We start from the raw sequence: 16,770 nt of genomic DNA, 5'->3' as shown, positions 1-16,770 counted from the left end.
ACATGCTCCATTATGGTATCCATGTACTTGAAGAAGCCATCCTTCACCTAGCTTGTTGGGAAAACAGAGATTCTGGGTTAGGGGTACTACCCTGCTTACATACCTATGGAGAGGCAGTCGCTCCAACTCGCTTTTCCAGGGCAAACTTCCTTTCCCTTGGAACCAGCTCTTGGAAACATGCTGAGAAATCAAAGTGTTTCTAGATGTACCCATGCCCTGTATACTAGATTAATGAATGCTTCTCCACATACTCCATTTTGGGATCCAAATGTGTGTGGAAGCTGTCCTTTGCTTAGCTTGTTGTGAACACATACTTTCTGTGTTATGGGAACTAGGCTACTTATATACCTATGGGCATGCACTTGATCCAACCAGGTTTTCCAATGCAAATAGCCTTTCCCTTGAAACCTGTTTTAGAAAACATGATGAACGGTCATAGTAAGTGTTCCTACATGTACCCATGCCCTGTATGCTAGATGAATGAATGGATCTTGCCGTGCTCCATTCTGGGATCTGTATGGCTGTGGAAGACTTCCTTCACTGAGCTTGTTGGGAACACAGTTTCTGTGTTAGGAGAACTCAGCTATATTCATACCTGTGGGGAGGCACTGGCTCCAAATCATTTTTCCAGTGCAAAATGCCTTTCCTTTGAAATTGGGTTTAGGAATCATGCTGATAAATCAGAGTAAGTGTTTCTAGATATATTCAGACTTTGAATGCTGCATAAATGAATGCCTTTCCACATGCTCCATTCTGGGATCTGAACGTGTGTGGAAGCCATCCTGCACCTAGATAGTTTGCAAAACAGAGTTTCTATCTTGGAGGAACTACAGTACTTACATACCTATGGAGAGGCACTCCCTCCACTCAGTTTTCCATCGCAAACTGCCTTTCCCTTGAAACGGCTCTATGAAGGATGCTGAGAAATGAGAGTAAGTGTTTCTAGATATACCCATGTGATCTATGCTAGTTGAATAAACGCCCCCCCCACATACTTCATTCTTAGATCCCTATATATTTGGAAGCCACCCTTTACCTAGCTTGTTGGGAACACAGTGTTTCTGGCTTAGGAAAACTATGCTACTTACATATCTATGGGGAAGCACTCGCTCCAACTCGGTTTTCCAGTGCAAACTATCTTTGCCTTGAAACTGGCTCTAAGAAACATGCTGAGAAATCAGAATAAGTGTTTCTAGATGTACTCATACTCTGTATGCTAGATGAATGAATGCCTTTCCACATGCTCCATTCTGGGACTCGAAAGTGTGTGGTAGTAGTTCTTTACCTAGATGGTTGGGAACATATAGTTTATTGGTTAGGGGATCTACACTACTTATATTAATATGGAAAGACCCTCACTTCACTCAGTTTTTCAGTGCAAACCACCTTTCCCTTGAAAATGGCTCTATGAAAGACACTGAGAAGTGAGAGTAAGTGTTTCTAGCTATACCCATGAGATGTATGCTAGTTGAATGAATGCCTCCCCACATATTCCATTCTTAGATCCCTATGTATTTGAAAGCTGTCCTTCACCTAGCTTGTTGGGAACACAGAGATTCTGTTTTAGGGGAACTGTGCTACTTACATACCTATGTGGAGGCACCCGCTCCAACTCGGTTTTCCAGTGCAAACTGCATTTCCCCTGAACCCAGCTCTAGGGAACATGCAGAGTGTTTCTAGATGTACCCATGCCCTGTATGCTAGATGAATGAACGCCTCTCTACATACTCCATTCTGGAATCAGAATGTGTGTGGAAGCCATCCTTCACCTAGATTGCTGGGATCAAAGAGTTTCTGTTTTAGGGGAAGTAAGCTACCTACATATCTATGTGAAGGAACTGGCTCCAACTCTGTTTTCCAGCACAAAACACATTTCACTTGAAACTGGCTCTATGAAACTTGCTGAGAAATCAGAGTAAGTGTTTCTAGACATATTCATGCCCTGTGTGCTAGATGAATGAAAGTCTCTCCACTTACTCCACTCTGGGATCTGAATGTATGTGGAAGCCGTCCTTCACCTAGCTTGTTGGGAACATGGAGTTTGTGTCTTAGGGGAATTACACTGCTTATATATTTATGGGTAAGCACATGCTGCTACTCGGTTTTTCAGTGCAAATTGCCTTTCCATTAATACCGGCCTTAGGATAAAACTGAGAATTCAGAGAGTGTTTCTACATGGACTCATGCCCTGTATGCTAGATGAATGAAGGCATCTCCACATGGTTCATTGTGGGATCTGAATATTTGTGGAAGACGTCCTTCATCTGGATTGTTGGGACCACAGATTTCTGTGTTCAGGGATTTACACTTCTTACATATCTATACAAAGGCACTCACTCCAATTCGGTTTTCCAGTGCAAACTGCCTTTCCCTTGAAAACGGCTCTAGGAAACATGCTGAGAAATCAGATAAGTGTTTCTAGATATATTTGTGTTTTACATGAATCTCTATGATTCATTTTGAGTTATTTTTACATAAGGTGTAAGACTTAGGTCAAGGTTCATTTTTTTCTATGCATATCCAATTGTCCCAGTGCCGTTGGTTGAAAAGACTTTTCAAAAATTGCTTTTTGTATCTTTGTCAAAAATCAGTTTCCTGTTCCTGGGTTGGGGCTATTTCTGGGTTTTCTGTTCTGTTCCATTGACTTATGTATCTATTGACTAATATAAATTTTATGTAATGATTCTAAATATTTTCTACTATACAATCTAATCGCCTGTCTACTGTAGTCTCCTGTTCATTGCTGTCCTCAACCAGGGACTCTTATCATTATGTTCCTGGTGTAAGTTTTTTGTTTTGGTTTTTTTTTTTTTGGTCTATAAAGAAGATAAAGAAAATCTTGAATATTATTCTATTTAATGGTATTTTATGAATTTCCTTGTGAAGAATTTAGTCTCTTTATTAAGCTTTCTTAGAGGGAAAGCCCTCAGCCTCACCATTGAGTATATTAGCTGTGGGCTTTTCATATGTATCATTTATTATGTTGAGGTAGTTAGCTTTTATTCCTAGTTTGTTAAGGGTTTACATCATCAAAAGGTGTTAAATTATGTCAAATGCTCTTTCTGCATAAATTGAGATGATCATGGGTTCCCTTCACCTTTATTCTGCTACTGTGATATATTAAATTGCTTAATATTTGTATGTTGAACCATTCTTGCATTCCAGGAATAAATTCCACTTGGTCACAGTGTATAATACTTACAAAGGTGCTGTTAAATTGTCTGCTGATATTTTCTTGAGAATTTTCATCAGGGATATTGGTCTGCAATTTTTAGAATGTCCTTGTCAGTATTTGGTATCAGTTTAATGCTGACACCATAAAATGAGTCTGGAAATGCTCCCTCCTCTTCAATTTTTTGGGAGAGTTTGGGGGAGAATTAGTGTTAATTCTTCTGTAAATGTTTGGTAGACTTCACAAGTGAAGTCTTCTGGCCCTGAGCTTTTATTTGTTGGAAGTTTTTTGATGATTGATTCAATCTCCTAACTAGTTTTGGATGTTTAGATTTTCTATTTCTTTATGGTTCAGTCTTGGTAGGTTTTGTGATTCTAGGAATTTGTCCATTTCATCTGAGATATCCAAACTGTTGGTGTACAATTTTTCATAATGCTTTTATAATACTTTTTATTTCTGTAAAATTTATTGTAATATCCCTTCTTTCATTTATGATTTTAGTTATTTGAGTCTGTCTCCTTTTTCCATAGTCAACCTAGCAAAAAGTTTGTCAATTTTGTTTATGTTTTCAATAAAGCAACTCTTGGTTTTATTGATTTTTCTCTGTAGCTTTTCTGTTCTCATTTTGAGTATCTCTGATTGAATCTTTATTATTAACTTTCCTCCACTAGTTTTGCATTTAGTTTTTTCTTTTTTAGTTTTTAAGGTGTAAATTGTTGATTTGGTAATTGTTCTTTTTTTAATATAAGCATTTGCAGGTATAAATTTCCTTCTTAGTACTACTTTTTCAGAATCTCTATGTTCTGTATGCTAGGTTTTCATTTTCATTTGACTCAGTTTTCCTAAATTTTCTTTTAGTTCCTTCTCTGAACCATGGGTTGTTTAAGGGTGTTAATTCCTCACATTAGTGGATCTTCCCAGTTTTTTTCTGCTACTGATATCTAGTTTCATTCCATTTTGATTAAAAATGTTATTTGTATGATTTCAATCTTTTTAAAACTACTGAGACATTTTTGTGGCCTGACATATAGTGTAACCTGGAGAATATTCCATATGTACTAGAGAACAATGTGTTTTGCTATTTTGTGGAGTGACGTTTTCTATATGTATATCTCTTAGGTTCAACTGATCTATAATGTTGTTCAAGCCCTAATTTCCTTATTGACCTTCTGTCTTGTTTTTCGACCTATTATTGAAAGTGTGTTATTGATGCCTCCTACTATTATTGTAGAGCTGTCTACTTCTCCCTGTAATTTTGTCAATGTTTGCTTCATATATTTAGGAGCTTTTATGTTTGTTACATATATCATTATAAACTATATTTGTATAACAACACAGTTGAAAAATAGGCAGGTATTTTTGAATAAACATTTTGCCAAATAAGACATACAGATGGCCAACAAACACATGAAAAGATGTTCACCACTACTAATAATCAGAGAAATGCAAATCAAACCCACAATGGGGCATCACCTCACACCTGTCAGAATGGTCATCTAAAAGAACCCAAATAACAAATGTTGGTAGGGATATGGAGAAAAGGAATCCCTCATATGCTGTCAGTGAGAATGTAAATTGGTGTAGCCACTGTAGAAAACACTATGGAGGTTCCTCAAAAAGCTAAAAATGGAACTACCATTTTATCCTTGGTGTATATATATAGATACATATACACACACACAGATACATACAATGGAATACTAATCACCCATAATAAATGAAAATTTCCCATTTACAACAACATGGATGGACTTGCAGGGTATTATGCTTGGTGAAATGAGGCAGACAGAGAAAGGCAAATACTGTATGATATCACTTATATGTGGAATCTAAAAAATACAACAAATTATAAACTAGTGAATATAACAAAAAAGAGAACAAACTAGTGGTCACCAGGTTACATTGTTTGTCTTTGGGTTGCTTTGTTAAGTGACTGTGCTAGTTTGTCATCATTCAGGATCATCAGGGTGTGCTTAAATAACACATTACTCATAATAATTGAATCATCTTACTTTTTAGATCTCTTAAGAGTTTCTTCATTTCTGACATATGAGAGTTTTCTCCTGCACAGTGAAAAAAAGTGACAATGAATATATGTGTGTTCATGTATAACTGAAAAATTGTATTCTACACTGGAATTTGACACAACACTGTAAAATGACTATTACTCAATAAAAAAATTTAAAAAGAGACAAGAAGAAAAAAAATAAACTTTTTAACACAAAATATAGCAATCAAATGTAAAACAGAGAAAAAAAAAGAGATTTCTCCTGGATCCATCTCCCTGTACTCACTTGCAGGGAGCCGCTCGTGACGGAGGGCTGCCGAGCACAAAACTTGGGCGTAAAACCCCAAAGTGCAGGGCGCCAGGCTCTGAGATTGAGGCTGCCGAGCACAAAGATGGGCCTAAACTCCCACAGTGCGGGGCGCCCGGCTCAAAGGTCAATTGAGTTAGAACAATCTCTGTCCCGCCACCCCTTTTACTAAAGAATGCACCAGGTGCGCTAATGCCTGAGGAAAACATCCTGAGCTATTAAGTCACAAAAGACCTTCGGAGGGAGAGATACAATTGGCACACAAATCAGTGATCCTTTTAGAGAACAATCACCTGAGTTGAATGTATCACCTGAGTTGAATGTATACGAGTCACGAGGTTAGGCTTTATTGCCTACGTGCAGGAATGTATGAGCTAATGGGTTAAAATCATATAAAAGAACCACCTGAAATAAACTCGTCGTCCACTCTTGACCTAGCGTCTTGCGGGCTAGAGTGAGACCCTCTCAACCCCAACTTTTCTTGTCTTGTGGTCTCTTTGTTACGTCTTTTCTTTTCTCAGTCCTGCAGCACAGGTTTCTGGACCTGATCGATTGTCGGCTGGCTCCGACACTCACTTGAAACTCTCATTTTAAAATGTTGCTTTATGGTTTGGTTTGAAGTTTCTAACCCTAGCCTGTATTAACTTTTATATCTTTTCCTTTTTTAAGTTTATCTGAAAAGAAAACTAGAAAAAAAAACCCCTCTGGCAGCTGTGATACCAAACAGAATTATATTACAATAAAAGTCTTACAAAAGATGAAATGCATTTTTAAACACCTGTAAACAGAACATACCTGCAAGAGGTATGGTTCCTAAGCCTAATGTATGGATTTTCCTTGCTTCTACTTTGAAGTCCATGATGCTAGACTAGCAGAGGTTGTTGTTGATTTGTCCCTCCATGATGTCATGCAGGTGGTCCCCCTAGGGTGGGACAGAGAATGACCAGTAATACACCAGAAAGGAGATCGTGTCTGGTGTGAAAGCGATGATCATGGCTTATGCTGGGAAGAAAACAGTAAAGGGAGCATTAATTAAGAGCCTTTATAATTATGGTCATCAGTTATGCCAGAATTTCATTTTCAGCAGTAGATTTTTTTTAAGATTCAGAAAACTTAATTCTTTCCTGTAAACTGAATATAGATAGTGAATGTCTTAAAATCTTTGAGCAACTGCTTTAAAGTAGAATAGTTACTTTGCTTTTGGTCTTTAACTTAAAGGAATATCCAGAAGTCCAGTGGCAGTTCAAACACAAGGGCTTGATCGTTGCCTATTTCATTTTTAAGTACAGTAAGAATAACTGTAGACTAGGGTGCTGTGGATAACTCAAAAGCTACTTGGATATGTTATATGAAAGTTATATTTTCAAAAACTAGAAATGTCATGAAAATCAATCAACCTTGGAGATCAATTTGGTATAATTAATTCTTTAATAATGTAGATTTAGATAGCCCTTTTGTATATGTAACACTTATGAAAATAAGTTGACTTTATATAACTCCTTTGTAGATAAATGATTAAAAAATTGTTTTTTATCATTTGTTTCTTAAAAATAGAATATTTATTGCATAAAATATATTTTCCTTCAAATTCATAATTTTTTCCCTATACTATCTTCACTTGTTTAGATAAGTGAACCCACAATCTGATTTATTTTAAACACTCAGTATTGCTTCTGTCTGTTGCTTTATTAGATAGCAAGAATTCTTTATTTTTTTAATAAAATATATTTTATTAAACTATACTGGGATTCTTCCATTCACAGAGTCAAGCAATGATACCTGTTTTGTTAGATCAGGTGTCTAAGTCTCTCAACTTCCAAAAGATTACATGGACAAAGGTAAAAACGTCAAAATTGATCTACTAAGAAAATTTAGTGTGTTCCTTGATTAAAAGTATAAATATGGGTCAATCTTAAATTCGGATGTAAAGCTTTTATGAATTACATGAGTTTTCTCCAAAATTCTTTAACTCGGGCTTTAAACCCTCCAGTAAAAAACTGGTTTGAAGGAAGAAGAAAGTCGAGAATACATTCAATCCAAATTCTATGGGAATAAACAAAGCTAAATGTTTCAGTCATTTTTTGAAGCAGAACAGATATGTTTTCTGCACCATATGATTTTAATAGTATTCATCTGAACATATGGTTTAGACACCATGAGACCATAAGCCATCAAACAAGATCTCAGGCAAAGCAAGAAAAACTAAGGGGATTTTCTATTGCAAAATTTCCCCTAACTAGAACTGTAATAGAGGAGAACAAATCTGACACCATATTGGATCTATTCCTTTACTTTGAAGCACTGTGCCCTGTTTTCCAGGCTTAATCTTGATGGCTCTGTATCTTTCGTAAAACAACGTTGCCTTTAGCCTAAAACCTACAGGAAAGCCTATTCTCGGGGCTCTGATCTTTAAGGATGTTAGCACTTCTGCACTTATGCAGAGATGGCTAGTTGCAAAATAGGGAATAACCGTTGTTTTGTTGGAGGTTTACAGGGACACCATAGCCTGACCCACATGGATGACTACAAGAACAAAGAATGCCTGCAGCAAGAAGTTTGTGCAATCAACCACATCCCCTCTCCTTTTTAGTTTAAAAGGAGCCTGAATTCTGACTTGGGCAAGATGGTTCTCCAGGACATTAGTCCCCCATCTTCTTGGTCTGCCAGCTTTCTGAATAAAGTTACTATTCCTTGCCCCAAAAGCTCATCTCCTGATTTATTTATTTATCACTGTTGTGCAGTGAGCACAACAAGTTTAGCCTCGGTAAGAGAATCAGCTGTGTCATTTCCACTGATGTGAAATCTCTCTGGGTGTACACGTGCTTGCCTGGTGGTGGCGGTGGTGATGGTGGTGGTGGTAAGCAAAAATACTTCACTTCTCCTAGATTTCAATAGGCTAAAATTTCCTGTTATTTAATTCAACTCTAGATTTTTACAGAATCACCTGCAGATGTGCTTCTGGAAGGGACAAAAATTCCAACAAGGAAAACAATTCTATTGTCTCCTGACAAGATACTTTTCCTCAAAAGTGAGCAGCTCTGAGACACACTGCAGGAGTACAGATAGATGCAGTGTGCTTCATTTCCCATGCTGTTCCAACACAATTTTCCACTTATATCTACGTAAATTAAAATCAGCCTTCAATAGCAGATGTTCTGGCATGATACAACAATGTCAATTCCACTTATTTATTGAGCCAGAGCAGCTTTAGAATAAATGATTTGATACCAAACTCCTGCTTGATGCCCTGTCTTCTCCCTGGTGTCTAATTTCTTCTTCTTACTTCCTTAAAGTTCTCCTGTTATGGGAAGTTAACCTTTACTATGCACATTTGATTGCAAAGGCACAAATTAAATATGTAAGGGGATGACATACATGTTTAATTCTTACTTATACATATATACAAGCACACAGGACCTGTGCCTTGGAAGATGTCATTTCCTAATATGGGCAAGCGGATGGTATATAGTACAATCAATGATCTAAAAGCAGTTTTCTATGGTATAATAAAGCAATGCCTGAGTTATAAGACAGAACAACTACTGGATATGAATCAGTGACACCAATCAGTGGGTTCACGTGTGTGCACACACACACACCCATGCACACAGAGCAGCCTTGGAGACACTCCATCTGTGCTGATGGAGCAAAGCCATGCTGGGGAGATGAGGAAAAAGTGTTTAATACAATTAAACCAGGACACCTGAGTAACGGGTAATAGGAGTCAATTGAAATTTCTGGTTAGCTGAAGGTCAAACAAAAACACTTTTAATTTCAAAAGTCATTCCTAAAAATTTTCTTAAAGCACAGGTGCCTGCTTTCCTGCCTTGCTTAGTGTCATATGACATATTAAACATGACAGATTCATACTTATCTGACTGTGGAACTGGAAAGGCCTCACTGTCATATTTCTGAACATTATGCTTGCAGCACAGTGGATACTGAAAATGGGGCAATTTGAGTGAATGGAAATGGACATACTCTAGCAGTCATTGTCTGTATGTGATTTGCCAACTTTCTGCAAAAAGTAGGTGTAGCAAGCAAATCAGATAAATTGTGGGTTCTTGGGGTGGGGAGTCAGGTGGGCTGACAGCTGGGTGGTCCCAGGAATCTTGTTTTACTGTGTAAAATTGTGATCCAGAAAGAATATGATCCAGAAAGTGACACACTGTCAAATTCTTGTGCCTGTAGCTTTGATACTTGGCCAAGTCTGTGCAGCCAATTTTATCGATGGTGCATAATGAAGATAACAAACATTTCCTGAGGACCAGGTTGTGTGACTTCCATGCATTGACTCACTGAATTCCCTAAGCACTCTTTGTGGTACATAACAGTCTTAAAATATGCAGCAGGGAATTATTCTGTTTGCAGATGATAAAATGTAGTTCTGAACTGTTGAAGCCTGGCCTGAAATCATGCATATGGGAATCTGCCATGCTGGGAGCTGAGCTTGGGCCAGACTCTAAAACCTGAAGTGCCTAGCAAGTTCCCTAACCCAGGAACCTGGCCCACAGCCACTGCCAGGCCCTGTTCTGTTTCTATGAATGCTCATGGCAAAATGCCAGGGACTCAGGACCAGTGTGACTTGATTAAGAAATTCAAACTGGGACAGCCTTTTGTTGGGGACTGTAAACTGGGAGTGAAATTGGTAGTGAAGTAAGGGAGGAAACATCCCTGGTTGTAAGGATATTTCTAGGGAAGGAGGTTCCCTGATGGGCTGGCATGTGAATCATTGTGGTTGTGAGCCCCCTGTTTCCCTGTGGGAGTGGAGGCAGGGAAGGAGACTCTTCAGACTGGTCATAGTCATTACAGTTTGTAAACAGCTGAGTTCTGTTCCCTCACAGCTCAGACACATTCAGGGCATGAGGATGCTTAGCTTATGAACAACAGTGGGTAGTAAAGGCCAAGAATGGTGTGGGGAGGAGAGATGGGACCACCCCTTGGAAGAACCTCTGCCCCAGGGGACCAGGAAGGTAATGAATGTTTGGGGATGCATAAAGTGTTTATATGGCCTCATCAGGTAGTTCCCACTTTAAACTGATAGTCTGGAATATATGGTAAAATACGGTGGAATGACTGCTCTTATTTTAATTTCTACAAACTCTTAAATGGAAAGATTTATATCTCCATTATACAAGCACTGCTGGGTAACCTTTATAGTCATGTGAGGATCAAAAGAGTGAGTACTTATTAATACTATTACCATGCTTCTACTGAATTAACACTTCAGCAACAGTATAGTGGTCACACTTCTTAACAACTGCCTCTTTAAGAGGTCTTGTAAGTCACAAATAATAATTATAAAGAAAATATATTAAAAATAATAATTACAGTTACAACAACTATGTTGTTTATAACGATGATAGTGTTAGCATCTCCCTCTCATATTAAACAATACCCAATACTGGATTCCTTAGAAAGCACTGCTAATGCATTTTTGGACTTTTCAAAGTCTTCACCCTGTGAAGCCTTTTTACTCACATTGGTCCACCACAGCCAGAATTGCTGTTCCTTGCATGATGGGCAGCCACGATCCAATGTCCTGGGCTTTTTATGGCACCATGTATCTCTACTGGGTAGTCAAGTTTCCACGTGTCCACTCTGATTTCCAATATATTGTTACCCAGAGCCAACAGAGGGGCCAGTAGAAAAGAGGCCACAAATAAGATGGTGAATCCAAGCTGAATACCTGTTGAAGGAATGGACACAAAACCTGGAGTGGTGGATGGATGGACGGACAACATAAATTCCTTTACTCCTGTAAACAGAGGGAGGCAAATGATGAACTAAATCCTAAAGAGAAAAGACAGTCAAGGTAATAATAATGTTCAATAGTGAAAGAATTCAAACAAAAGACAAATATAAAATCTCTGGGAAGAAGACCAATTACAACCTGTTTCTTTCACATATATACCCTTAATAGGAATAACATACTTAAAAATCTTTAACCAACCATAGTTACTTGCTGATAATAAACTCCAGAAACTTGAAGCATATTATTCATTTTCAGTGTTGAAATAATACAATCTTGGAAGATGATTTGTAATTGAGGATAAAAAAGAATATTGTAGAAGTATCTAACAATTTAAATAGAAATAAGAAATGTACCTTTGGGAAAGCTATGCATAGATAATGTTGGAGGAAATATGTTGCAAATAGGCAAGTGAGCAAGCTCCCTTGAGTCTGGGAAGGTGAGTGCAGCACATTCAGAGAGTATATGAAATTATTACAAGTCACAGAAACGTATGCAATTAAAGTGTCTTAATAAGCAAAATATCCTTCTTCAGGAATTTTTATATTGATATTTCTATGGTCTGTGTGGTCACAGGAAGTGAAAATTATGGTGGTGGCTTGGAAGTTCTTTTCTGTTTGTCTGTAATTTACACGGCGTTGCTACAGATGGGGCAGCAGAGACCTGTGGTAAGCTGTTCCATGGGGTGGGGGAGCAGTTAGAAATGATAAGGCCAGAGATCTAAAAGACTTTTAGTCCCTCCCCTCCTAACTGGCAGACCTTTAAAGTAAACTAGCACAGCTATGTAACTAAGACAGTGGATGAGAGGCAAATTTATGGTCCCTTTAGTGTTACTGCTCAGTCAAGGGATAGGGAGCACTTTGGCCAGGAACGGCAAGACCGTGGATGGGGTGGATGGGTAGGAGGAGCTGACATTTGCTTCTGACCTGAGAGGCACGGGATGTGTTGCAGAAAAGCAGACAGTGTTGGAAAGATGTAGCAGCTCCACAGCCAAGAAGCTGTCATATTCAGGGAGGTCAGAGAGGCAAGAACCAGAGTTAGTGATGCCACAGAGTCAGCAGCGTGGCAGCAGTGATGTCAGTATCTGTGTCCATAACCCAGCTAACCCTACATGAACTCATCTGCCTACAGGGGCCAGGTAAGTAACAGAAATGTGTGGAGTGGGTGCAGTTACTGGCAACGTGGCAAGTGGATATCCTAATGAAATGCACTGCTCACAATCACCATACTGGAAAGAGGGCCCCACACTTTCAGATCTTCTCATTCAAGAGAAGCCAGAAATTAAGACTTTATTAGCAATCAACCCAGTTCAAATCCCAGAAATCATTTATAATGAAAACAAAGGCACAGACTATTTACAAATAAATTAGTGAAAAATGTTGATAGTTCTGATAAATGAGTTAAAAAAAAAAGATGATTGAACGAACAGTAGAATGCACCATTCTCTTCATTGGGCAGACTCAAGTTTGGGGGCATAGCACACTTTTTCTCCAAAATAAATTTAGAATCTGAATGCAAATTTAGTTAATAATCCCAAATGGATTTAAGAAAACATCTGAAAGGTGATCCTAAAATTCTTCCAGAGATATACACAAATATACAAGTAAAATAATGAGGAGGGATGGTTGAATTGGTAATATTAGGGACCTTCTGTAAAAGGATAAAGTAGGACCAACTCTAGGAAGTATTAATCTATGGTCATGGAAACAGTTTCAAAATGTTGCACAGAGATTATGAATGAAATAGAATATATTTCAAGAACAGATGTGGATATTTATGAGATTTTAGTAATATTATAAAACTGACACTTCAAATCAGTGGATTCAACTACTGGAGTAATTAGCTAAATCACTGGAAGTCCTCGTACAGTGTCCTCACTTTTGACATTAAAATAAATTGCAGATAACTTTTTTTAATTAAAAAATAAAACACCAGAAAAAACTCCAACATGATTTAATCTGTTCAGATATTCAAGCGAGAAGAACTTTCTAAAAAGCTTTTGGAACAAAGAGCAACAACAACAAAGGCCTAGCAACTCAGCAAGGTCAGAAAAGCCCACTGTAAAACAAAACTAACCCTCACCTGACCCTCTCTCACGGCCCTGTATTGCTCTCTGATACTTTATACACTTTCTTCTTCCCTTTAAAGTCCAGTTTCTTGGAGAAGTGCCTGCCCTGATAACTCCTCCAGGTCTCAGAGCTCTGTATCCCCCACAGCCCTCACTGTGGCACTGAGAAGGAGTTGCACTTTCGGTGGCTGCAAGTTCCAAACCAGTGGGCATTTTCAGTCCCTGTTTATTTGATTACCAGGTAGCTTTTGCCGTGGACAAATATTTTCCTCTCTGTGGAATGTTCCTTCCCCTTGATATTTGTTTTACTTAAATAAAATTAAAAAGCCCAGGCAGAAATACACAGATCTGTTTTTTAAAGGCTACCTAAGTGTAGTTCTCCTCCTCTGTTTCCCCAGTCTTGGCAATTAAAGGTGGGCTTTAGCTCTTGCTTTTTTGCCCCGCACAACCACCTTTCTCACAATGCTCCTTTTAGTCAGTGTTCAAATCCCTCTTAAGGCAGGTTACAGACTTCTCTGTGTTGCCTCAACTAGTTTTCTCCCAACTGCTCTGCTATTCTTCTTTCTCTTGGTGGATTCCTCTTTTCCCATTTGCCATGTACATGGTACTTTTCCTCAGGGCGTCATCTTCAACCCTCCCCTTGGCAGGACTGAGTCGGCCTCACCCACAGCTCCTCTGAGCTCCTGACTGGTGAATCCAACTTAACAGCAGACATCACCCTTCAGATGTCCCATAGATACTTCACACTCAAAATGCCACACACAGAACCATCTCCTTGAAACCAGCTCCTCCCCTTACACTCATCTAGCAGATCTGCTCTCTGGATGGGTCACTGGAATGTCATCTGAGCAGCTCTGTGCCCCCCCACCTCGCAGTAACCTCTGCAGCACTTACCACATCTGCCGCCCTCATCTCTATCCCTTTGCCCAGGGCCTCTCTGCAGGCGTGTGCCACTAGTCTGGGTTACATGGGGTGACCCCCTGAAATATCCTTTCCCCCAAATATAGGCCTGCCCCCAAAGTATTATCTTCCATTCTTCTGCCAGAATAAACAGATCTTCTTCAACATAAACATTATGCAATTCTTTTGCTTACAAATATTACAATACATCCCTGTTTCTGTAAGGATACATTCAAGTCTAAGCAGACAAGACCCATCATGACAGAGGCCTTGGGCACCTGATATTCCCACCTGTGGATACTTTGTTCTAGCCCTACTTGTTCTTCAGTCTGGCCAAGCTGTTTCATACCGTGTACTCTTATATGTCTCTACCTCTCTGCATGAAGTGTCCACTCCCTCTACCACATGTTAGAGAGCTAACTTCCACTCACCTTTCAAAATTCAGTTCAACTATCTACAGCTGTAGGAAGTCCAATTTGTGTTCACCTGCTTAGCAATCCATCAACTACTCGCCATGTCTCATTTGGCCTGGAGAGTGCAGACACCAAGTCTTACCTGTATTGGTCTCCCCAGCAGTTGATACAGTGTTTGGCATAGCAGGTGCTCAATGTTTGTTTGGTGGATAAATGAATGCGTGAGTAAAGAGATGAGAGGTCTACAATCCCCCCAGTTACTCAGCTGACATTTTGGAAAGTTCATTCTATGGAGTTAAGGAAATGTCAGTGCAGGTGGTGGGCAGACAGAGCAGAGGTGAGGGCATGGGGGAGACAGGCCTTGTCCTGGAGAGCGTAGGAGAGTCATGGGTGGGATAGCACTGGAGAGAGTGGGAATGAAGCGGATGGGTTCAAAGAGACGTTGAAGAAAAACTGATATTAACTGCAGTAAATTAAAAGGAGAAAATATTATACGAAGGGAAGATGAAGTTAACACAGCACGGATGGAAGAGGAAGTACCAGAGACAAAGAGCTCTCATTTCATCTCTCACTGCATTTCACTTATGGCACCCGCCCTCTGGGAAGGCATCGTCAAATTCTTGACAGACTGGTGTTTGTGCTGTGGGTGCTCTAAATACAAAATCGTATCTTATGACTTCCAGATTTTAAGACTGATAGATTATTTCTCTTATATCCCATGTCTGAGTTCCCAGATGGCAGGATCATTCACTGGTAGGGGGAGAGCTATTGTGGTTAACAACTCAGGGTTACTCTAATAATCTCAGAGGATGATGGGAAATTCACTAAAACAAATAAAAGAGAAATTTAACTCAGAAAAACACATATGTCATGTAGAAACTTGTGGGGGCCGTGGGGGCAATGTTAGCGCCAACTCATCTAACAGTTGTATGTGAGTGTGTTGAAACTCCAAGCTTAAGTCACTTAATCATGTATGAGAACCAGGGTCCAGGCTGTGATGCTCCAGACATGGATGGGAAGATGCAAAGCCTGACTACTGTCTCCGACAGGATCAGTCCAGCTGGGAAGCACAGTGGACACAGACATGATCAAACACCATCAAGACAAGAATCAAGTGCAATTAATGCCTAGAGAGGAGAGCAGAAAATCTGTAAACATTGGAGAGGTTCCTGCCAAGGCGTGGCAAGAATACTTACAGGCAGAAAAGCAGAGAAAGATACTTCAGGCAAAGGAGTCTAGGGTGGGTGGCTGGGTGCGAGGACTAATGAAGCACGGGTGGAGGGCTCCAGGGTCATCTGTCAGAAATTGCTCCCCTTCAGTAGCTAAGAGACATAAGTAAAAAGACAAGTTGGGTGTCATTAATGAACATGGGGAAAACTGGGAGGAGGAAACTCTGGTCAGGAGATCACCACCAAAGTCACTTTATTTTAGAGGAACAAAAATAATTCAAAAAACACTTGGAAATTCTCTCTCTCATGAACCAAAAGAACAAAAAATAGGTTTCAATCTAGCATTGAATACAGAATAACAGACTGCCTACTCTCAGAAATTGATTAATTTTTCTAATTCATTAGGGAATATTTAGATAATAAGAAAACTAAGAAGTCTGAAAAATCTCTAGAATAGCTGTTACTCCATCCTTTTTTGCAGGGCAGGTGGAGGCTGAATTATTTAATTGGTATTTTAATGAGACTGTAAAGATCTAAAAGTCCTATCAGACTTGTGGTTACCAGGGGGTAGAGGGTGTGAAGGGTTGACTGGGATTCCAAAATTGTAGAATAGATAAACAAGATTACACTGTACAGCACAGGGAAATATACACAAAATGTTATGATAAATCACAGAGAAAAAATGTGATTATGAGTGTGTATATGTCCATGAATGACTGAAAAATTGTGCTGAACACTGGAATTTGACACAACACTATAAAATGAGTATAAATCAATAAAAAATGTTTTAAAAAAATAAAAGTCCTATCAATTTCTCCCCCAAGCATACAATTTATCCTTTCAATGCCCTTTATTTGACTTAACTAGAACAATAAATTTTTTCCAAGGCTTTTTGTGTGTGTGTTAAAATGACAAATGATATGCTGCCCCCAGAATGTTGTTGTTATTATTAATGTTGATATTAGCCCCAATAAGAAATAT

Source organism: Vicugna pacos, unplaced genomic scaffold (genome assembly GCF_048564905.1).
Source record: "Vicugna pacos unplaced genomic scaffold, VicPac4 scaffold_16, whole genome shotgun sequence".
NCBI classification, from domain to species: Eukaryota; Metazoa; Chordata; class Mammalia; order Artiodactyla; family Camelidae; genus Vicugna; species Vicugna pacos.
This window is presented reverse-complemented; position numbering follows the sequence as displayed.